The 23,483-nt window shown below is 49.2% G+C and overlaps 1 non-coding gene across 1 annotated transcript; it reads right to left on the reverse strand.

Annotated features, from left to right (window-relative positions):
* Positions 1–1,328: 1,328 nt before the first annotated feature.
* LOC128898716 (U5 spliceosomal RNA) lies at positions 1,329–1,415 on the reverse strand. Its single transcript, XR_008462956.1, has one exon. It is a non-coding gene; the product is annotated as a U5 spliceosomal RNA (small nuclear RNA).
* Between the last annotated feature and the right edge of the window lie 22,068 nt (positions 1,416–23,483).

Genomic DNA, 23,483 nt, shown 5'->3' on the forward strand with positions numbered 1-23,483 from the left:
GTGTTCCCATGCTTGGAGGGTTTTAAAGACATTCAGACATGGTGCTGAGGGACATGGTTTAGGGGTGGCTTGGCAGCGCTGGGTTAATGGTTGGACTTGATGATCTTAAAGGTCCCACCCTGCCCAGGTTCAAGTGATCCAGGCTTTGAAGGCTTCTCCTAAGACATGGTTTTGCAGGCCACTTTTTTTCTTTTTTCTTTTTTTTTTTTTTTTTATTTTTTATCTTATAAAAAGGGAAAATAATAAAAAAAAAAAAAAGGAAGGGGAAAAAAGGGGGGGGAAAGAAAAAAAATTTAAAAGGAATTTAAAAAGGGGGAAAAGGAAGAGAAAAAAGGGAAAACAGAAATAAAAGGGGGAAAGGGGAGGAAAGGGGAAAAATAAATAAAATTAAATAAAAGGGGGATGGGGAAAGGAAGAATAAAAGGGAAAAAAGAAATCAATGGGGAGAAAAGGGTAAGAGGAAAAGAAGGGAAAGGGGGAAAAGGAAAAAAAGGGGAGAAAAGGGAGAAAAAGGAGGGAAGAAAAAAGCAGGAAAGCAAGTTAAAAAGAAAAAGAAGCAGGGCGAAATGAGGAAAAGGGGAGGGAAGAGAAAAAAGGGGAAAAGAAAAATGGGGGGAAGGCAGAAAAAATAAAAAGAAAAAAAAAGAAGAAAAGGGAAAAAAAATCGGGGGGGGGGGGGGGGAAGAAGGGAAAAGAAGCTGCCTCCTTGCTTGTTATTTTTCATCTCTCAGGCAGCTGCAGACAGTGATCTTTTACTCCCTCATGCCACATTCCAGCAAGCTTTATACATCGTAGAGCCATTTCCCTGTATGGATATGCCACCAATTGTATGCAATATCCCAGAATGGTTCCACCAGCAGCGTTCAGGGAAACGTTATGGTATTAACCACCCCTCACCTCAACCATTACCCTGTTTCTTCTCCCAGTGCGCCGCAGCAGAAGCAGCAGCTGATGTCCTGGTTAAGTGCCGTGGAATCACTGGTATCACAGTATCACAAAGGTTGGAAGAGACCTCAAAGATCATCGAGTCCAACCTGTCACCACAGACCTCATGACAAGACCATGGCACCAGTGCCACATCCCATCCCCTCTTGAACATCTCCAGGGATGGTGACTCCACCACCCCCCTGGGCAGCACATTCCAATGATGAATGACTCTCTCAGTGAAGAACTTTCTCCTCACCTCGAGCCTAAACTTCCCCTGGCACAGCTTGAGACTGTGTCCCCTTGCTCTGGTGCTGGTTGCTAGAGAGAAGAGACCAACCCCTTCGTGGCTACAACCACCTTTCAGGTAGTTGCAGAGAGCAATGAGGTCACCCCCGAGCCTCCTCTTCTCCAAAAAAGGGTGTTTCTCTCCATGGAAATCTTTAGTAAAAGGCGAAAGATTTATATGATCTGAAGAGAAACCAGAGTATTTATTATGTGTGACCAGAGTGGGTACACATAAGAGCACCCTTCCCCTGCCATGCTTAAATCCCGGGAGCTTCAGCTGGCCTCAATCAATCCTTCAGCCCATCAGACCTAAGACCTGGAATCATAGAATCATAGGATGCCTCAGGTTGGAGGAGACCTTAGAGATCATCTACTACAACCTCCCTGCCATGGGCAGGGGTATGTCTCAACCTGGCCTTGAACACCTCCAGGAAAGGGCATCCACAATATCTCTGGGCAACCTATTCCAGAATCTCACTACCCTATTCTTAGGAAGTAGAGCTCCTTCCTAAGATCCAGTCTATACCTACTCTCCCTCAGCTTCAAAACATTTCCCCTTGTCCTGTTGCTAGACATCCTTATGAAAAGTCTCTCTCCAGCCTTCCTGCAGGGTACCTTTAGGTATTGGAAGAGGCAGCTATGAGGTCCCCCCAGAGTCTTCTCTTCTCTATGCTGAACGACCTGAGCTCCCTCAGTCTATACTCATAGCAGAGATGCTCCAGCCCTTGGCTCATCTTTGTGGCCTCCTCTTGACTCACTCCAACAGTTCTGTGTCCTTATAATAGGGACACCAGAACTGGACAGAGTTATCTGCTCTCACAAGAGCAGAGTTCAAACCGTCATCCCTTGTCCTGTCACAACAAGCCCTGCTCAAAAGTCTGCCCCTATCCTTCTTCAAGCACTGCAAGGCCACCAGAAGGTCTCTCTGGAGCCTTCCCCAGACTGAATAACCCCAACTCTCTCAGCCTGTCCTTACAGCAGAGGGGTTCCCCCCTTGGATCATTGTTCTGTCCCTTGAGATGTCCTGGGAATCTGTTAAATGAGACATCAATTATGTGGCTGTTTGGCATTGTGGGTGACACAATGTGGTGGCTCCAGTGGTTCCATCCACTTCTCCACTTTCAGAGAGCTCTCTGGGATTCCCTAGATAGATTGGCATGTTTCTATAATGGACTCTGAGTGTGGTGGTGGTGGATGTGTTTTGGAAGGGCTGTGCAGGCTTGGCCTTGTGTGCAGCATGAGCTCCAGGCTTGATGCCACCACTAAGTGCCAGCAGATCATCTCCTCCAACTCATGCACTGGGGTCAGCATGTTTCCAGCAGCACCAGGATCACTCCAGCACTGCTCTATGTGTGTTGTGTGTCCATGGAACACTCTTTTATTTGAGATTTAAGAAGTGATCTGTGTAAATTATTCCTTCTTTGTCACTGCATGAGGTAATTGTAGATTCAGTGAACTCCAGTGGTGTCCTGGAAAGGATCCGAGCCACAATACTGAGCACTAAGTTCATGCTAGATAAGGGTGATGTGTCTCCAGCTGTGCAGAACTCATGAAGCACCCCAAAAATTCATACACACAGGCATGGAAGGGTCATCTAGGCAAGAAACAATCAGAGTTTGGTTTCCCTCAGGTCCTTCTGATCAGAGGCAGTGGGGCTGCTGTGCCAGGTGCTGCTGGTTGGGAAGAGGAGGGTTTGCTCAGGTGGGTGCAATAATCCCAACAAGGATTTATTTGGTGGCTCCTGGGTAGCTGGGCTTTCTCAGGATTGTCTCATCTTGAGGGATGGTTCTTTGTGGTGGTGATCTCTCCTTTGCTCATGGGAGGATGCACGCAAAGACAGAAGTTTCTGCATGTGAGAGACCTGCTCCTGAGAACCTTCATTGTTCTGGTGGGATGAATGGAGGTCTGTAGTGTTCCTCATGGTAAGTAAACTGAAGAAGCATGGGAGCATCAGCCTTAGGTGCTGTAAAAGCACAGTAGCTTCTAAGAGTTGTAATATTCCATGTGTGTAGGAGCTCTGGTTTTCTTTGGTGGGGAGGAGGGGTTGGTTGGTTGTTGCTTGGTTGGTTTGGTTTGGTTTTGATTGTGTTGGGATTTTTGGTTGTTTTGTTTTGGGTTGTTGGTTTTTTTTTGGGGTGGTGGTGTTGTAATTTGGTTGGATGGCTTGAAGGTGTCAACTTTGTGGTGAAATTCCCTCCCTGAAGCTGAGGGAATGCAGCCATTTCCTTACAGGAGGTAGCCTGAACCTTTGGGTGCTCAGAGGTGCGGGAAGCCCTCCTTTTGGGAGCACCTCTAGGTTTATGAACCTGTTGAGGTGGACAGCTTGATGTGAGTACCTCAGAGTAACTAGCAAAGCATGGGAAGTTTCTTGTCTGGCACAATGCTGTAGATTGAGACAGTGTGTGAGCTGATGCTCAGGGATTCATAGAATGGTTTGGGTTGGAAGGGACCTTTAAAAATCATCTAGTTCCAATCCCCCTGGTATTGTCTGGGACACCTTCCATTAGAGCAGGTTGCTCAAGGCCTCATCCAGCCTGGCTTTGTGCTATGTTTTAGTTAACTTGTTTGTAGTTACTACTTTGAGGGTGATACAATGATGAGAAGAGGTTGCTGGGAAGCTAAGTGACTGGTTTTTGGCATGGCTGGGTTTGTCTGGTGCCTCATGATGTGTGGTGCAGGGCTGCTGTCCACAGCTAGCCCTCCCAAAGAGGGGTGAAAATCTGTCTGTGACAGTATCCTCATCCACTGCAGAAGCTTAAAGATTGTCCAAATCCAAGTGTGGGCTGATGCACACCAATTAAAAAAGGCAAGCAGAGCAGAGACATCAGAAGGCAAGTTCAGTAGAAAAAAAGGAGGGAACAAAGTTTCTTAACTGGGATTGTTTGTAGGAGCCCATGCCTCAAACTTCTCAAACACTTTGGAGGTAACCATCTAATGACAGCTCTCTTAATGGTTTTGTGTCCATAAATGCAGTTTGGTATCTGCTCATTACAGCTGGAATGCCTCAGGGATGTAATTTCAGGGCTGTAATTTCATGGTGCTGAGGCCAAAGTCAAGAAACATCTTTTCTGGGCATTGTAAGAAAACCAAACTATCCATTATGGGTCTCATCTGGCCGAGCTCTGGAGTGCAGATATTCCAAGCCACTCTGATAGACAGTAGTCTGGGACACTGATGGTATCATAGCCACCAGCCCTGGCCAAAGTCTCATCAGCAAACCCCTCCTGCAGGTCCTTTGGGTGTGCTGGACATAGAGGAAAGGAGCTGCTTTGACTCAGAAGACACAAATGGTAAAGTAATAGGTCTAGAGGAGGCCATAAAGATGATCAGAAAGCTGGAGCATGTCTCCTATGAAGGTGGGCTGAGGGAATTTAGGTGGTTCAGCCTGGAGAAGAGAAGGCTCCAGGGGGACCTTAAAGCAGCCTTCCAGAATTTGAAGGGGGCTACAGGAGAGCTGGAGAGGGACTTTTGACAAAGGTATGGACTGACAGGATGAAGGGTGATAGATTCAAATTGGAAGAAGCTGGGATTTAGATGAGGCATGAAGAAATGCTTCCCTATGAGGGTGGTGAGGCCCTGAAACAGGTAGCCCCCAGAAGCTGGGAGGCTTCAAGGCTGGGTTGAATGTGGCCTTGAGCAACCTGGTGTGGGAGGAGAGGTCTCTACCTATGGCAGGGGGTTGGAAGTAGATGATTTTCAGGGTCCCATCCAACCCAAACAAGTCACCACCTGAAGATGCAATGAGTTGATACAAACATCAACTTTATTGGCTTCAAAGTGGCATCAGAAATGTTGTGAAATCCCAAGAAGGATTTACAAAAGCTTCAAATAAATGGGCAAATGTGAAGCACCCTGAGTGAAATTGCCTGTGGAGGGAAATCCTTCTGTGAGACACCCAGAAGAAATCCTGGAGAGGTGTTGATGTGTGTCTTCAAGCCACTGCTGCTATGGGATTGTTCTTCCCTTTTCCTGCCTTTACATGCAGGACCATCACCTGATGAGGTTTGCTCCACCAAGAGTGAGTAGCTCTGCTTAACCCTTCTATAAGCTGACATCTTTAAGGTCCTCATGTGTATAAAAATAGTGTTTTGTATTGTGAGCATTGGGGTGGGATTCATACTGCATGGCCATGAAGAAGGTGGGGCTGGCTTGGGCCAAGTTGAAGGATTTAACTTCATGAAATGAAGCAGCAGGATATTTATGTCCTGTGTGGGCTGGAAGCAGACACTGGTACATGCTTGTGCTTCTGGTAGGTCTTTCCTATCTAGCAAAGCTGTTGATGGCAATGATCTTAAACTGAGTTGGCTGATGCCTAAACTGAGTTGGGCATCGCTGAGGAGCAAGGATCTGCACTTTATTGGCCGCTTGACTTCATTTGCTTTTGAGAAACAGCTTAGAGTTGATCTGGGTTGTTTGCACTAATTATCACCCTCCAGGCATAGCCCTTCAAAACAGGTTTACAGGTGGACTAACAGACCCTGTTAGGGTAGCTAAAGAGTAAACCCATTTGTCTTTAAAATATTATTCAGTCTCTTCTTACTGAAGTAAAAGGAACTTCTGTGATCTTATCAGGCTTTGCAGGCCTGCCATCTACTGGTTATTTTTTTGTTAGGTGGTTCCTGGGGCCTCATCTCTCAAATTCTTCAGAAATCCAAGGCATCAGCCCAGTTCTGGGCTCTCCAGGTCAAGAGAGACAGGGAATTACTGAAGAGAGGCTCCAAAGATGCTGAGACCTCTGGAGCATCTGAGGAGGAAAGGCTGAGAGCCCTGAAGACGAGCAGACCCAGAGGGAATCTTCTCAATGCTTGTCACAAGGATGGAATCAGACTTTTGTCAGTGATGCCCAGTGACAGGACAAGAAGCAATGGGCACAAATTGGAACCCAGGAGGTTCAATCTGATGATGAAGGTTGGAGCAGATGATCTCTAAGGCCCCTCCCAATTTAAGGCATTCTATGAGGAGGGACTTGTTTGGTGTGAGGGTGCAGGAGCACTGCAGTAGCCTGCCCAGAGAGGTTGTGGAGTCTCCTTTTCTGGAGAGATTCCAAACCCAGCTGGACATTGTGATGCTGGGCAAGCTGCTGCGGGTGAGCCTGCTTTAGCAGGAGGGTTGGACTGGATAATCCCCAGAGGTCCCTTCCAACCCCACCATGCTGGGACTCTGTGAATGTGTTAAGCTTCTTGAACTGAGCTTCTGACTCTGTGGCTGGAACGGGACATAGACTGTAGCTTTTGAGTGCCAGGGCATGCTGCCAGCACCCAGGGTCACACCAGGAAACTTTCACCTTCCTTCTGTCTTTTTCAAGCTCCCTCCAGCTGAGATGCTGGGGGCAGAGCACACAGGACTCTTTCAGCTGACCGGGAGAGCAGCTTTGCTCTTGCAGAACTCTCCCCCTCCTTTCCCCCACCTTGGCAGTGCAGGGAACAGTTGTTCCCCTGGACTATTTTTAAGGTTGTGCGGACAGTGGGCTTAGCAAGTGCTCCCTCAGATCTGCCGAGCCTTCACCACTGACCCTGTGGAAAATGCCGCAGTGGCAGATACACCCCCACGAGGAGGCTGAAGACAGTGCTGAAGGTTATGCATCCAACTTGCTGTCAGGAACTTATCAGAGTGAAGTGTAACTGCTCTCGCCACTTTCCATGGAATCATAGAATTGTTCCAGTTGGAAGAGGTCATTGAGTCCAACTGTCAAACCAACACCACCAGGGCCATTAGACTATGTCCTGAAGTGCCATGTCCACAGGTTTCTTGAACACCTCCAGGGATGGTGACTTCACCACCTCCCTGGGCAGCCTGTTCCAGTGCCTGACAACTCTTTCAGTGAAGAAATTGTTCCTAATATCACAGACTGACAGACTCGTAGAATGGTTTAGATTGGAAGGGATCTTAAAGATCATCTAGCTCCAACCCCTGTGACAGGCAGGGACCCCTCCCACTAGGCAGGCTGTAACCTGGTGTTCAACACCTCCAAGGGAGGGGACATCTATAACCTCGTGAGCAGCCTATTCCAGGATCTTACCACCCTCACTGTAAAAAAAATCCTTTCTACTACTCAGTTTAAAGCTCCCTTTCTCAAGCTTTGTGAAGTCAATGCTATTGATGTCTTGCTGAACAACAGCTCTCAACTTCTACACTGCTATAAGCCATGGGAAAAGCTTTTAGTGGCCACCACAGGCTGCCTGAGCTTGTTTTGTGTCACTGTGCCAGATATGTCCCCAAACCCGAGTCAGCTGTTGAGCTGTGCATGTGTGTGGCTGAGCAGATCCAAACTGTTTAAGAAGATCAAGCCCTTGTTTGTGAAGGCTTAAAAATAACATCTCACCAAGCACAAGCTGTCAATTCCTGAGCCTTATGGGGGAGGATGCTCAGCCTCGGGAAAGGCCATGGGGCCACCAGAGTCTGGCCTTGTTTGACATGGAGCACTGCCTGCATGCAGCTCTTAATCATGAAGGCAGCAACCCAAAGACACCTCCAAGGGTTTGTTGGCATCAGCTTGGTGTACCCTGCCTTGGGGCTTTGTAGGAGCTTTACAAGTGGCTTCCCCCATTGCTGCTCTTGCTGGCAGATAGAGCTGGTGTAATGTACTGGGAGAAGCTGTGTGAACTGGGAAAGAGGTACCTGCCCCAATGTGCTTGTTCTGTGCTCTTTTGTAAGGAATTAGAAAGGGTGGTGAGACACTCTTTATTGAAGGGGCTGTAATGAGCATGGAATGGTGCCCAACAAAGTATGGGGTGCTATAGCCACACCATGTACTTCAGATAACAGCAGTGTGCCCAGGTGGCCACCAGCATCCTGGCTTGGATCAGCAATAGTGTGGTGAGCAGGGCAGGGGTTGTCCCCCCTGGACTGGAAACTGGTGAGGCCCCACCTTGAGAACTGGATTTGGTTTTGGGCCCTTCACTCTGACAATGAGATGTTGGAGTGAGTCCAGAGAAGGGCAGTGAAGCTGGTGAAGGGTCTGGAGATGAGCATCTGGGGCAACTGGGGTTGTTCAGCCTGGAGAATAGGAGGCTGAGGGGAGACCTCATTGCTCTCTACAACTCCCTGAAAGGAGGTTAGAGAGAGGTGGGGGTTGGTCTCAAGGAATAAGTGACAGAACAAGAGGGAACAGGCTTGAGTTGCACCAGTGAAGGTTTAGGATAGACATGAGGAACAATTTCTTCCAGTGGTGGAGTTCCCATCTCTGTAGGGGTCTCAGATCTGTGGAGGTGTGGTGCTGAGGGACATCGTTTAGCACCAGGCTTGGCAGAGTTAGATGATGGTTGGATTTGATGATCTTGAAGATCTTTTCCAACCAAAACTGCTCTCTGTCTCTCTCTTCACACAGTGCTGTGAAATGCAAATCCCTGCTTCTGTTGTACTTTGCTTATTACAAACTCATTAAAATGTCTAACCCAAAAATCCCCTTTCTCCTCTCATTATGGAGCTGCTCTGTGCTATATCAACCCTGTGCCATAAAGCAGCTGCACATTGGCTCTTTGATATTGGCAGCCTTATTGTCATTAACCTCATTATGACAATCCTCCTTGATGAGATGCCTTTGGAGGAGGATGCTGCAAGGGGGAGAATATTTTCTTGATTTGCATAACACAAAGTCAGGGAGGGGGGTGAGAAACAGGCAGCAGGAAAAGATGAGGAGATGTGGATCATTTATTAGCATCCCCAGGAACAACCCTGGTTCTGCTCTGGTGACACCTCACCTGGAGTATTGTGTCCAGATATGGGACTGCTGACACAAGAAGGACATGGACCTCTTGGAGCTCGCCTGGGGAAGGCCACAAAGATGATCAGAGGGCTGGAGCACCTCTCCTACAAGGATGGGCTGAGAGAGTTGGGGCTGTTTCAGCCTGGAGGAGAAGACAACCAGGGAGACCTCAGAGCAGCATTTCAGTATTGGAAGGCTGGGGAGGAGCTGTTTATAAGGGTCTGTAGTAGTAGTACAAGGAGCAAGGTCTTGAAATTGGAGCAAGGTAGGTTTAGGTTGGACAGAAGGAGGAAGCTCTTCACAATGACAGTGGTGACACACTGGAACAGGTTGCCCAGGGATGTGGTTGAGGCCCTGTACCTGGAAACTCTTGAGGTCAAACTGTTCACTGCAAGGGTGTTGGACAAGATGACCTTTGAGGGTCCCTTCCAACCTGAAGCATCCTGCAATTAGTTGTGTGAGTTTAGATACCAGGACAGCATGCAATGGTAGGGCTTTGAAGGGACTTTTGGAGCTCATCTAGTCCAATAGGCTTGAGGGATCCCTTGGCAAGTGGAAGTAGGGGCTCACAAAGTCTGACTTGACAGAATCCCAGTGTGTTGGGGGTTGGAAGGGATTTCTGGAGGTGATCTACTCCAGTATGCTTGACAGGGATCTCTTGGCAGGTGCAATTGGTGGCTCACAGCTTTTACAGCATCCTAGCCTGGCAGGGTTTGGAGGGGACCTCTGGAGATCATCCAGTCCAAACACCCTGCTGAAGCAGGAGCACCCACAGCAGCTTGTGCAGCATCATGATGGACAGGTGGGTTTGGAATCTCTCCAGAGGAGGAGACTCCACAACTTCTCTGGACAGCTGGCTCCAGCACCTCACACCAGAGAAGTTTCTCCTCATCTTCAGATGGAACCTGCTGGGTTCCAGTTTTTGCCTATTGCCCCTTGTCCTGCCCCTGGGCATCACTGGGAAGAGTCTGGCCTCTCAAAACAGACTCTCCCAACGACAACCCAAACAGCAAGCTTCCTTATTTTGGTGGATGAGCTACCAGATGTTTAACTGTCTGTTGCAGAAGTGCTTCAGGAGATGGACAAGGTGATACTTCTCAGAAGGCAAGCAGTCAGCTCATTAATTTCTTTGCGGTGGTGTAGTATGCAAAGCTGTTTCCTGCAGGTTTAAATCTGATGATGGTGGGCAGGAGGGGACCTGAGGGTGGAAGCAACGAGGGACTCAACCCTTGGGTTGTCCTGGCTTCCTCCCTCCTTAAGAACCCCAAGTTTTTGAGAATTCTGCAATGTCTGCAGAGGTCTGGTGGGTCCCAGGTCTGATACATCTGTGGATTATTGAATCCCAGCATGGTAGGGGTTGGAAGGGACCTCTGGAGATCATTTAGTACAACCCTCCTGCTAAAGCAGGGTCACCCACAGCAGGTTGCCCAGGACTCTGTCCTCACAATGTGACCAGACCCAGCTGTTTGTTAATTAATCTCCTAGAAAAATCACTTGATTGCACAACTGGTGCTTGTCTCTTAGTCCTGGCTTCTGCTCCTGCTGGTGGGGACAGGAGGGAGGGCCACCTGCCTGGGGTGGCACTGATGTGCTATTTAATTTCCTCCATGAAGAATAAATCCCTGCATTCAGAGTCCCTTGCCTTTCTTCTCGCTTTCCCTTTTAGCAAAATCTGCTTAGATTTTGAAATAGGTTCTTGAACAACTCCCCACTCTGTCCCCAGTGGATTCCTCCAGCCATTTAGGCTGCTCTTTGCTGATGCTCCCTCTTCACTTTGGTGGGATGAAGTGGCAGTCTGTCTCTCGGATGATGGGTAAAAGCAGCAGTAAACTGAGACGGCAACAGAAGTACAACTCACCAGGGAAGCACTACCACAGGTTTAATGGATTCCCACCAGAAATCACAAGAAGTCTTTTGGGGTCCTTATGTGTTTATCCTTAAACTTCTACAGCTCTTGGGTGGCCGAGGGCACCTGTGTGCTTCATGGGTTTGTTGTTGCAGGTGCTGAAACGGCAAGAACATCTTTGCTGGTACAAGCTCAGCGTTGGAAATGTTGGTGTTGCTGGGGAGTGATTCTGGCATGTTCTTAAATATTTAACCAGGAGCCAGCAGTGTGCCTTTGTGGCTGTGAGGGCCAATGGTCTCTGGAGTGCATGAAGAAGAGTGTGACCAGAAGGTCAGGGGAGGGTCTCTTTGCCCTCTAATATACCTGGTAAGGGCACAGCTGGAGTATTGCACCCAGTTCTGGGCTCCCTGGTTCAAAAGAGACAGGGAACTACTGGAGAGAGTTCAGAGGAGGTTGCAAAGATGCCAAGGGGTTTGGAGCATCTCTGTGAGAAGGAAAGGCTGGGGGACCTGGGGCTGTTGAGCCTGGAGAAGAGCAGCCTGAGGGGGGGATCTGACCAATGCTCAACAAGAGCTAAAGGGTAGGGGACAAGAAGATGAGGCCAGACTCTTGTCAGAGGTGCCCAGGGACAGGACAAGGGGAAATGGGCACAAACTAGAAGCCAGGAGGTTCCACCTGAAGAGGAGGAGAAAATTCTTTGGTGTGAGGGTGCTGCAGCCCTGGAGCAGGCTGCCCAGAGAGGTTGTGCAGTCTCCTTCTCTGGAGATTTTCCTACCCCACCTGGCCATTGTGATGCTGCACAAGCTGCTGTGGGTGCCCCTGCTTTAGCAGGGTGTTTGGACTGGATGATCTCCAGAGGTCTCTTCCAAGACCACTGTGCTGGGATTCTGGTGAAGAGGGGCAATGACACTAAATTTCTCTGTGACACTTGATAATGCCACTGTGAAATGATTAAAATCACACTGTAGGAAATAATTCCACAATTTCCTTCCCCACTGTGGCTGCAGCTCTCAGCTGTGACTCTGAGTTGATGTTTGCCAGGCAAAACAAAGGACAAAATTAGCTGCTGGTTGACTCCAGTTACACATGTCTCATCTTGGAAATCTGTGGGAGGGTTTAAAAAAAGACAAGTGAATGACCAACTCGTGGGGATCTAATGCCACATGCTGTAGAAGCTGTGGCTCCTGGGCCAGGACATCCTTCTGACTTCTCTGTTGCTGAAGAATTAAAGGGAGGGAAAAAGTTTCCTGGTATCAGGAAAATTCCTAAAAATGAAATCTGGACCTCCTTTTCTCATTGACAATGACTGGAGCTTGTAAACCATTAATAATGCATTTGTAAAGAGGTCTGCCTCATTTCTCTCAAGACTCCTGCACAGGCCTGAACCAGTTAGTTTTGGGGCTACACAGCTGCCTCATTCCCACAGTTTGCAGCACTTTCCCAGAAGTAGAGCACCCAATAATTAATCCTTCCTATAAATAGAAATGTTCTGCTTGAAAGAGATCTTCAAGAGCATTGAGTCCAACTATTAACCCAGCGCTGCTGGGTCACCACCTAACCATGTTCCTCAGCATCACATCTCCACAGCTCTGAAAGCCCTCCAGGGATGGAGACTCCACCACTGCCCTGGACAGCCTGTTCCAGGCCTTGACAACACTTTGGGGGAAGAAATTGCTCCTCATGTCCAACCTAAAACTCCTCTGGGCCAACCTGAGTCTGTTTCCTCTCATCCTGCTCCTTGCTACAAGGGAGAACAGATCAACTCCCACTTCATTCTAACCTCCTTTCAGGAAATTGTAGGGAGCCAGAATGTCTTCCCTCACCTTCCTTTTCTCCAGGCTGGATAACCCCAGGTCCCTCAGCTGCTGTTCACCAGACCTGTTCACCAGACCTGTTCACCAGACCTGTTCACCAGACCTGTTCACCAGACCTGTTCACCAGACCTGTTCACCAGACCTGTTCACCAGACCTGTTCACCACCTTTGCCCTTCTCTGGACCTGCTCCAGTCTTGCAATGTCCTTCTTGGAATGTGGGGCCCAAAACTGAGCCCAGGATTCAGCCCATGTCTTTAACCATCTCATTTGCTGGTGGGAAGGTACTGGACGTGGTGGATCAGATGTTTTCCTTCATTTCTTTCTTCTGGACTCTGACTATTCTAAGCTTTTTCCTTCCTAACTGAAATTTGACCTAGAAACTAGGCTCTGGTGATCCCTCAGCTTTCTTGTAGCTATAGGATGAGGGGCAATAGCTTTGAGCTGGAAGAAGGGAGATTTAGACTGGAGATAGGGAAGAAATTCTTTACAGTGAGGTTAAAGAGACACTGGAGCAGATTGCCCAGGGAGGCTGTGAATGTCCCTTCCCTAGAGGTGTTCAAGGCCAGGCTGGATGAGGCCTTGAGCAAGCTGGTGTAGTGGGAGACATCCCTGCTTATGGCAGGGGGGTTAGAACTAGATCTTTAAGGTTACTTCCAATCCAAACCATTCTGATCCTAGGAATATTTTTATATTCCCTCCTTCACACCAGAGGTGAGACATTCCCACCTAAGGGGAAAACACATCTGGGTTTCCTCTTAGCCCCAAGTCCCACCTGAAGGGAAAAAACACATCTGGGTTTCCTCCTAGCCCCAGGTCCCACCTAAGGGGATAACACATCTAGGTTTTCTTTTGTCCCTTTGGTCTGCTCTCCCTGCTTCTCTCCCAGCTCTGACTTATCCCTTGGAGGGAGATGACATTTGGATTGTATGCAGATCATCTGAGGAAAACAATAGCCTGCAGATGGGGGTTTGTGGGGTGGTTGTGTTTTGGTTTTTGGCAGGCTTTTTTTTTTTTGGGTGCTATAGGAGTCACATTAAATAAATATATAGGAAGCTGCAGTGTCACAACAAGTAGATGTACAATTACGAAGACAAAATGCCCCAAGGAAATCAACACAAGGCTTATTAATATCCAGGCCTGCAGAAGACAACTGTCAGACAATTGGTCAACAAGGTACATGGTATCTGTTAGATACTGACTAACCCATTATGATCTTTATGAAGTGTCCTTTTGGGGGTCTAGATCTTCAAATATGAGTTGGAAGACCCTTTTCTTTTATTAGTTGCTAAGCTCTTTATACTTTTACCATATTGCAGCAGGTTAGAAGTCTGAGCTTTATTGTCTTATGTTATTGAAAATCCAGATTCCCCCAGCCTTCTCCCTCAGGTCAAGATTTGTCTGAGAATACATTCTCATTTCTCCATGTACAAAGGCTGTCTGGAGAGAGGCAGAAAAAGATTATGACTGTAATATACTTAAATCCAATTTATTTGCCTGACTAGAAACTTCCACACTTCACAATTGCTTCCTACAGAAGATTTTTGTCTTTAATTCCTTCATCTCAGGAATGATCTGAGGCCTCCAACAGGTATATCCTCGGCACACACCTGAGCCAGATGAAGGGGATGATGGAAGTGGCAGATGGAGGAGCTGATTTTATGTGTTTGCAGTTTATTTTCACTTAAAATAAGCGTGGCGGTGAGCTGCTGGAACAGGTTGCCCTGGGAGGTTTTGGATGCCCCCTCCCTGGAGAGGTGTTCAAAGACAGGTTGGATGAGGTCTTGAGAAACTTGTTCAGGTGGAAGGTGTCCCTGCCCATGGCAGGGGGTTTGGAACTAGATGATCTTTAAGGTCTCTTCCAACCCAAATCATTGTCTGATTCTATGATAAAGAATGAATTTGAAAGATCCTTGAACCTTGGTAGTCTCCATCTCGTGAGAATTTCAGGGCTTGCCTGGATTTGTTCCTGTGTGATCTCCTTTGGGTGATCCTGCTCTGGCAGGTGGGTTGGAATTGATCTTCAGAGTTTTTTTCCAACCCCTGCCATTCTGTGATCCTTTGCAGAGATGTTGATGTAGGTCACCATGTGGCTAAACAGGTGGCTGTGAGCATCACCTCTAAATTCTGCTTGAAGTAGACATCACTTTTGTGGATTCATAGAATGGTTTGGGTTGGAATAGAGAGAATCAATAAGGTTGGAAAAGACCTCAGAGATCATCAAGTTCAACCTAATACCTAACACCTCATGACAACTAAACCATGGCTTCAAGTGCCACATCCAATCCTTTTGTTCAACACCTCCAGGGATGGTGACTCCACCACCTCCCTGGGCAGCACATTCCAATGGCCAATTACTCTTCCTGGGAAAAACTTTCTCCACATCTCCAGCCTAAACTTCCCCTGGTGCAGCTTGAGACTGTGTCCTCTTGTTCTGGTGCTGGTTGCCTGGGAGAAGAGACCAACCCCCCTCCTGGCTACAATCTCCCTTCAGGTAGTTGTAGAGAGCAGTAAGGTGTCCCCTGAGCCTCCTCTTCTCCAGGCTAAGCAACCCCAGCTCCCTCAGCCTCTCCTCATAGGGCTGTGCTCAAGGCCTCTCCCCAGCCTCGTTGGCCTTCTCTGGACACTGTCCAGCATCTCAATGTCCTCAAACTGAGGGGCCCAGAACTGGACACAGGACTCAAGGTGTGGCCTAACCAGTGCTGAGTACAGGGCAGAATGACTTCCCTGCTTCTGCTGGCCACATTGTTCCTGATGCAGGCCAGGATGCCCTTGGCCTTCTTGGCCACCTGGGCACACTGCTGGCACTCCAAGCCCTGGTAAAAAGTCACTGCCCACCTCTCCTGCAGCCCCCTTCAGGTACTGGAAGGTTGTTCTAAGGTCTCCCCAGAGCCTTCTCTTCTCCAGGATGAATAATCCTGACTCCCTTAGCCTGTTGTAATGGCTCAGGCTCCAGCCCTCTGAGCACCTTCATTGCTGCCTCTGGACCCGCTCCCACAGTTCAATCTCCTCCTTGTCTTGGGGGGGCCCCAGAACAGGATGCAGTGCTCAAGGTGTGGTCTGAGAAGAGCAGAGGGCCAGAATCACCTCCCTTGACCTGCTGGCCAAAGACATTTTGGTGCAGCCCAGGATGTGGTTGGCTTTTTGGGCTGCCAGCTCATGTCAAGCTACTCAGAATCACAGCATTGTTTTGGCTGGAAAAGACCTCTAAGAACATCAAGTTGAACTGTCAAGCAGCACCCCCCAGTCCTCCTCTGCAGAGTCACTGTTTGGTTCAGGAGGTGGTTGTGAGCATCATCTCTAAACGTTGCTTGAGGTAGACATCGCTTTGCACAGTAACTTCATGCTCCTGTCAGGTCTTGGTTTGGGACAACTAGTGAAGCTGCTGTGGTTGCTGACCACACACTCATCCTGCCACTGCTGCTATTTTAAACTTCATTTGAGAAGGCTTGAAAGAGATGTGAGGATCTCGTGTCAGGTTTCCTGCACCCTTTCCCTAAGCAGTGGTGGCACCAAGAGCTTTGAGTCATGCTCATAGTGCTGGCCAAGTGAAACATGGACAGTCAGTAATGCTCTGGCCAACCCAGGGCCTCAATAACCTGTTTGTTTAGGGGAAACAATTGATATGAAAAGGCTTTTTTCTTGCCTTTGTACTGTGGTTGGAGGGCTGTAGCTGAGAGCCTCTGTGTTCCCCAAAGCTGCCTGGGGCCTGGGATGCTTGCAGGAGACTGATAAACACCATGAGATCAGGGAAACCATGGTGGGAACAGCTGAAGTTGTAACTGTAGCTCCTGTAGCATCAGACTGGGGCTGTTCAGCCTGCAGAACATAAGGCTCAGGGAAGACCTTCTAGTGGCCTTGCAGTGCTTAAAGGGGCTGGATCAGAAAGTTGGGGACAGACTTTTGAGCAGGGCCTGCTGGGACAGGACAAGAGGTGATGGTTTGAAGTCGAAGAGGGAGATTCAGACGGGAGAGAGGGAAGAAATATGTGATAGTGAGAGTGGGGAGAACCTGATCCAGGTTGCCCAGAGAGGTGGGAGATGGCCCCATGCCTGGAACCATTACAGATGAGGTGGTTTAGGGGTTTCAGCAACCTGCTTGAGTTGCAAATGGCCCTGCTGACTGCAGGGGCTTGGACTAGATGAGCTCAAACGTCTGTTCCAGTCCAAGCCATACTGGAAGTCTGTTACCACAGTGCACCAGTGAGTACTGGCCAACCCACCTTTGGTGAAGCCTGGGCAGAGTACTGACAAGACATCTCAGCTAAATTTTTGGTTTGAAATGGAGATGAATGTAGAGGAAAGGCTGTGAGACCTGGGGCTGTTCAGCCTAGAGAAGAGCAGCCTGAGAGGGGATCTGATCAATGCTCAGCAAGAGCTAAAGGGTGTGTAGGGGGCAAGAGGATGGGGCCAGAATCTTGTCAGTGGTGCCTAGTGACAGGACAAAGGAGTAATGTGTACAAACAGGAATGTAAGGAGCTCTGTCTAAAGATGAGGAGGTGCCAGAGCCCTGAAGCAGGTTGCCCAGAGAGGTGGTGGAGTCTCCATCTGTGAAGACATTAAAAACTCATCTGGGGGCATTCCTGTGAGACATTCTCTAGGTGAACCTGCCTTGGCAGGGGGGTTGGACTTGATCTCCAGCGGTCCCTTTCAATCCCTACCATTCTCTCATTCTGTAATTAGTCTTTAACTCCTACTTCACCACTTCTGGTTCTTATTCTTCCTATTTCATGATTTTGTAGCAACAAGGGGTAATCTTAAAGAGTTCCAGTGTTGATCACCAATTCCAGAGGCATGAAGGGGCCATAAATGCCCATGAAATGTCTTTAGTGGGTTCCTTGCCTGTAAAGCAATGTCTTCTGCCTACGTTTCTAATTGCTAGCAGGAACAAGAGGAGGGATTTGTTTAGCAGCTTCCTGCATAATATTCAGACATCTGGAGCTGCTAGGTCTGGCTGGCATTCCTGGGGGACAGAAGAGACATCAAGGACAATTAGACAACTTGGGAGCTGCAGCCTAAAGGGAATATGCCCAAACATGGCAAACAGCCTAGTGACAGCACCAACTGAGCCCTGCAGCTCAGCTCAGGACCACAGCTGGTGGAGCAGGATAGGGGAGTTGAAGTTGAGGGGCTTGGGTGGGGGTGTGTGTCTGAGCTGCTAGGTTTTGCTCTCTGTCCTGCTGTGACCTGGAGCAGGGCTGGCTCTGGTCAGTGCTGGGGTTTTCCAGCTCAGCCTCTTGCCAGTGAGGCACTTTCTGAAGTTCAGGGCAGGGTTGCAGTCAATGGCTGATCTAGCATGGAGAAACTGATGGGGAGAGTTCCTGCCAGGGGCTGGGCTGCAGAAAGGCTCTCTCTATACACAACTGTTAGACTATGTCCCTAAGATCACCCCCATGTCCTTGAAACCCTTCCAGGGATGGGGACTTCACCACTGCCCTTGGCAGCCTGGGCCAGCTCTTGACAATCCTTTTGGGGAAGCAATTTTCTCGTGTCCAACCTAAACGTCCCTTGGTGCAACATGAGGCCATTTCCTCTCATCCTATCATTTGCTTCTTGGGAGAAGAGATCAGGGAGCTGTAGAGAGCCAGGTGGTCTCCCCTCAGCTTCCTTCTCTCCAGAGTAAGCAACCCTAGGTTTCTCAGATGCTGCTAACCAGACCTGCACTCCAGGCCCTTCACCAGCTTTGTTGCCCTTCTCTGGCCATGCTTTAGCCCCTCAGTGTTCCTCTTGGAATGAGGGGCCCAAAACTGAACCCAGTATGTGAGCTGTGGCCTCGCCAGTGCTGACTACAGGGGGACAATCCCTGCCCTGGTCCCACTGGCTACAAAATTGCTGATCCAAGCCAGGATGGTGGTGGCCCTCTTGGCCACCTGGTCACACACTGGTTCTTCAGGTGACTAAATCCTCACTGGTAAATTGACAGCTGAGTTATTGGAGTGGCCTAATGGTTATGGCTATCTCAGGGGACTTAGGATGTATTCAGATAAAACTGATGCTGTGCCATCTCCAGCTGCTGCTTTGCTCCCTCTCCCATGGCAGAGGTATCATCCCCAGCCAACAGCACTGCTGAGGACCCAGCCAAGATGTTGAAGGAGGCTGGTGTGGGGGGAGCAGTGGCTGGTTTTAGGAAGGGCTGATCAATACCTTGAGAAGGCATCTGCTGCAGCTGACAGCACCAAGCAAAGGTTACACCTTGCACTTTCCCTCCAGATAAAACCCAACATGTTGTCGTCTTTGAGCTCTTCAGAATTGCAAATCACCTGCTCCTGGAAGGGAGATGCAGCCAGAGACTTGCAGACAGGCAGGGTTGGTTTCCAGCAGAAACAAGATATACAAACCCAAGCTCCTCCTCAGCAGTCCTGGGATGTGGCCTCATAGCTCGAAAGAAGCAAGGACAGAGCTCAGTGGGGATCCACAACCTTCCTTCAGGACTCCCAGCTACGGGTTGTGGTGTTTGAGCTATAGCGAGGAGATTCTGGGGAGAAGAATTAAAGCAGAGTGGAGAAAATAGAGCTGTACCTGCAGGGGAGAGCCCAGGTAGCAGAAAGCACAGGCAGTGAGGCTCCACCAGTGGTGCTGGAGCTCCTTCCTGTGGTAGCAATGATGAGTTACTCCTCGTGCTCCACCAGCCTGGCCTTGGGAGATCAGCCTGAGTGTATAGAGTCAGGGAGTTATTGGGGTTGGTAAAGATCTCTAAGATCATTGAGTCCAGCCTTCGATCCTAAGCCCACCATGGCCCCTGAGCCACATCCCCAAATACTGTGCTCACACGTTTCTTGGACACCTCCAGGGATAGCTGCCTGATCTCTGTCTCATTTTCTCCATGCAGACTGTGGTGAGAACACCACCTCAGGCCAGTCCAGTCAGTGGGGACTGGGCCAGGGACCCTGCCAGAAGTTGAGTTGCATGGCAGTGGTGGTGTGGTGTGTAGTGGAGAAGCCCCTGGACAGCTGTATGGTCACCCATGGTATGTCCCTTATGCAGTGCTGGTTTGTTACTGCAGTTATAATGAGTGTAGGGAAGGGGGCAAGGGGTTGGAAGGGACCCCTGGAGATCATCCAGTCCAACTGCCCTGCTAAAGCAGGGCACCCACAGTAGCTTGCCCAGGATCACAGTGGTGAGGTGGGGTTGGAATCTGTCCACAGAGGGAGACCCTGCAACCTCCCTGGGCAGCCTGCTCCAGGGTTTCAGCACTGTCACACCAAAGAAGCTTCTCCTCATCTTCAGATGGAACCTCCTCTGTGCCAGTTTGTGCCCATTGCCCCTGTCCCTGGGCACCACTGACAAGTGTCTGGCCCCATCCTCTTGCCCCCTAGAGGTCCTTCATCTCTTGCTGAGCATTGATCAGATCTCCTCTCAGGCTGCTTGCTGTCTTTCATCCTCAGAGACACTGCAGTCCCCTCAGCATCTTTGTAGTCTCTGATAGATTCTGTCCAGTAGTTCCCTGTCTCTCTTGAACTGGGGAGCCCAGAACTACACCCAGTGCTCCAGCTGTGGCCTCTCTTGAGCAGAGTAGAGGGGGAGGAGAAACTTTTGTGTCAAAGAAACTAAGTATGAGTTATTAATTCATTTTAACATAAACATTTACCTGCAGATGGCTGGGGAAATTCAGAACCAGGTAGGAAAGAGCCAGGGCTCTTGGTAAGATGAGGACTACAGATGAGAACCTTAAGAGGCTTGGAGTGGATTCTGGGGCACTAATGGGTGAAAAGCTGGACATGAGTTGGCACCATGTACTCCCAGCCCAGAGCCAACCCTGTCCTGGGCTGATTCTCAGCAGTGTGGGCAGGCTGGGGAGGGAGGGGATTCTAACCCTCTGCTCTGCTGAGACTCCACCTGCAGTACTGGGGACAGCTCTGGAGTCCCCAGCACAGCAAAGACCTATTGGAGTGGGGCTAGAGGAGGTCACAGCAATGATGGGAAGGCTGGAAGCCCTGTGCTGTGAGGCCAGGCTGAGAGGCTTGGGGTGGTTCAGCCTGGAGATAGCTCCAGGGAGACCTTCCGGTGGCCTTGCAGTGCTTAAAGGGATCTATCAGAAAACTGGGGACAGACTTTTGAGCAGGGTCTGTTGACTTCAGACCATCAGCCCTTGTCCTGTCACAAAGAGGGAGATTCAGGCTGGAGAGAAGAAACTGTGTCTTGACCCTCTCACCTCTGAGGGTGGTAAGAGCCATGCCCAGGTTGCTCAGAGAAGTGGAACCATTGCTGGTCAGGTTGTCTAGGACTTTGATCAGCCTGTTCTAGTTGCAGTTGTCCTTGCTGACTGCAGGGGGGTTGGACTGGTTGACCTTTAGAAAGCCTTTCTGACCCAAACCTGTTTGGGATTCCCCAGAAGCCATGGAGCTGTGCTGCCTCTGACACATTCATACCTAGATGCTTACCAAGATCCAACCTCCATAAACTGATACAGACAGACACTAGACTGGAATTTAGCTCTCCAAACCCTACAGGAGCTGAATTTGGGGCAGCTGCAGAACTCCATGGAGATTGGAAGCAAGCCTCTCCTGGGAGGAAGCAATGGGAATAAATTGCCACCTATTTTCTTGCTCTGATGAATACCTGGCAGAGCAGGAATAGCTCCTGTTTGAGAGAAGACTGGAATTTGCCCAGTGAGGTCATGGATGCTCCCTCCCTGGAGGTGTTCAAGGCCTTGAGCAACCTGGTGTAGTGGAAGGTGTCCCTGTCCACTGCAGGGGAGTTGGAACTAGATGATCTTGAAGGTCCCTTCCAACCCAACCCATTCTTGTCCTCTATGAATTTCAGCTTCTGTTTAAGCTTTACTGCTTCTGAAAAGGGATGGTGAGGCTCAATCCTGTCATCCACTTCCTTTTCACATCTTCAAAGGAAATCCTGCTGGCAAAATAGCTGCAGAATTGTGTCAGTAGTTTGTTTGCTCCCAAGATTAGATAATTAATGAAGATAGAATATTAAAACTGCATTTCCACCAAGCTGAGGGTAGCTGTAAAGCATTCTATTCTTCTGGAAGTAACCCCAAGTTTAGAAGGTATTAATAATGATGGAGCAGGAGACAAAGTCCTTTCAACTCAGGAAGCACATTGTTTAGAACCTCAGTTTCTTTCATAATTTATTCATCTGCTCTTCAAAACCTGAAGAGCCATGGGGCTCCCTTCACCTGCTGCAGATGACTGATTCATAGAATGGTTTGGTTTGGAAGGGACCTTCAAGATCATCTACTCCCAATCCCCTGCCATGGGTAGGGACACCTTCCACTAGAGCAGGTTGCTTAAGGCCTCATCCCACCTAGCCTTGAACACCTTCAGGGAGGGGATATCCACAACCTCCCTGGGCAGCCTGTTCCAGTGGCTTACCATGTTCCATGGTAGTTAGAGTGAGCTTTGTGTATGAGCCAGCCCCAATTACATCAAGAGGTGAACTCCAAGCAGATAACTTTGAGACCATTTTTGCAGGTTGTTTCTTAGAGCAGCATGGCAGATAAGGACTTGGAGAACCAATCCAGCAGTAGGCAGATGAGAAGCTGGACATGAGCTTGCAATGTGTGTTTGTAGCTCAGAAGGCCAATGGCATCCTGGGCTGCATCAAAAGAAGCGTGGCCAGCAGATGAGAGAGGTGATTCCTGCTCTGGTGAGACCTCACATGGAGTGCTGTGTCCAGCTTTGGGGCCCCAATTATAGAGACATGGACCTCCTGGAGTGGGTCCACCAAGGTGGTCAGAGGGCTGGAGCACCTCTCCTGCCAGGACAGGCTGAGAGAGTTGGGGCTGTTCAGCCTGGAGAAAAGAAGGCTCCAGGAGACCTTAGAGCAGCATTTCAGTATATGAAGGAGACCTAGAGGAAGGCTGGAGAGGAACTACCTGAAAGGTGGCTGTAGCCAGGAAGGGGTTGGTCTCTTCTCCCAGGCAACCAGCACCAGAACAAGGGGACACAGTCTCAAGATGCACCAGGGGAAGTTTAGGCTGGAGGTGAGGAGAAAGTTCTTCACTGAGAGTCATTTGTCATTGGAATGTGCTGCCCAGGGGGGTGGTGGAGTCACCATCCCTGGAGGTGTTCAAGAGGAGATTGAATGTGGCACTTGGTGCCATGGTCTAGTCATGAGGTCTGTGGTGACAGGTTGGACTCGATGATCTTTGAGGTCTCTTCCAACCTTGGTAATACTGTGAACTGTTTAGAAGGGCCTGTGGTGATAGGATGAAGGGCAATGCTTTAAAACTGGAGCAGGACAGATTTAGGTTGGACAGTTAGGAGGAAGCTCTGCACAATGAGGGTGGTGACACACTGGAACAAATTACTCAGGGATGTTGTTGAGGCCCCATCCCTGGAGACATTCAGGGTCAAACATTCAAACTTGATGGGGCTGTGAGCAAGCAGATCTAGTTGGAGATGTCCTTGCTGACTGCAAGGGAGTTGGACAAGATGACCTTTGAGGGTCCTTTCCAGTGTAATGAATTCTGTGACTTTCTCTGAACCTAGTTAGCCCTGAAGCTCTACAGGACTTGGTGCTGTTTGTCTTTTCTCTGGGTTTAGAAAAGTTCCACGCCTGAATTACTGGAGGCTGTGATACAGAACCAGACATTCACTGTTTTCAGCATAATGCCATGGAAAATATTGATTGCTCTCCCTTCCATTCCCCCATCTGCAGCAGTACTCTGCACCACTGCTCTAAGATGGACTCATCATAACAAGGCCGAGTGCCAGGTCCAGTACTTGGGTTGCAACAACCCCATGAATACTTCAGGCTTGGGGCAGAGCATCTGGAAACTGCCCAGCAGAAAAGAACTTGAGGCTGCTGGTTGACATCCAGGTGAATAGGAGCCAGTGTGTGCCCAGGTGCAACTTGGCCTGGATCAGCAGTAGTGTGGGCAGCTGCAGGGCAGGGATTGTCACCCTGGACTGGACACTGGTGAGGCCCTAACTAGAATACTGGGTTTGGT

Source organism: Dryobates pubescens, chromosome 30 (assembly GCF_014839835.1).
Source record: "Dryobates pubescens isolate bDryPub1 chromosome 30, bDryPub1.pri, whole genome shotgun sequence".
NCBI lineage: Eukaryota > Metazoa > Chordata > Aves > Piciformes > Picidae > Dryobates > Dryobates pubescens.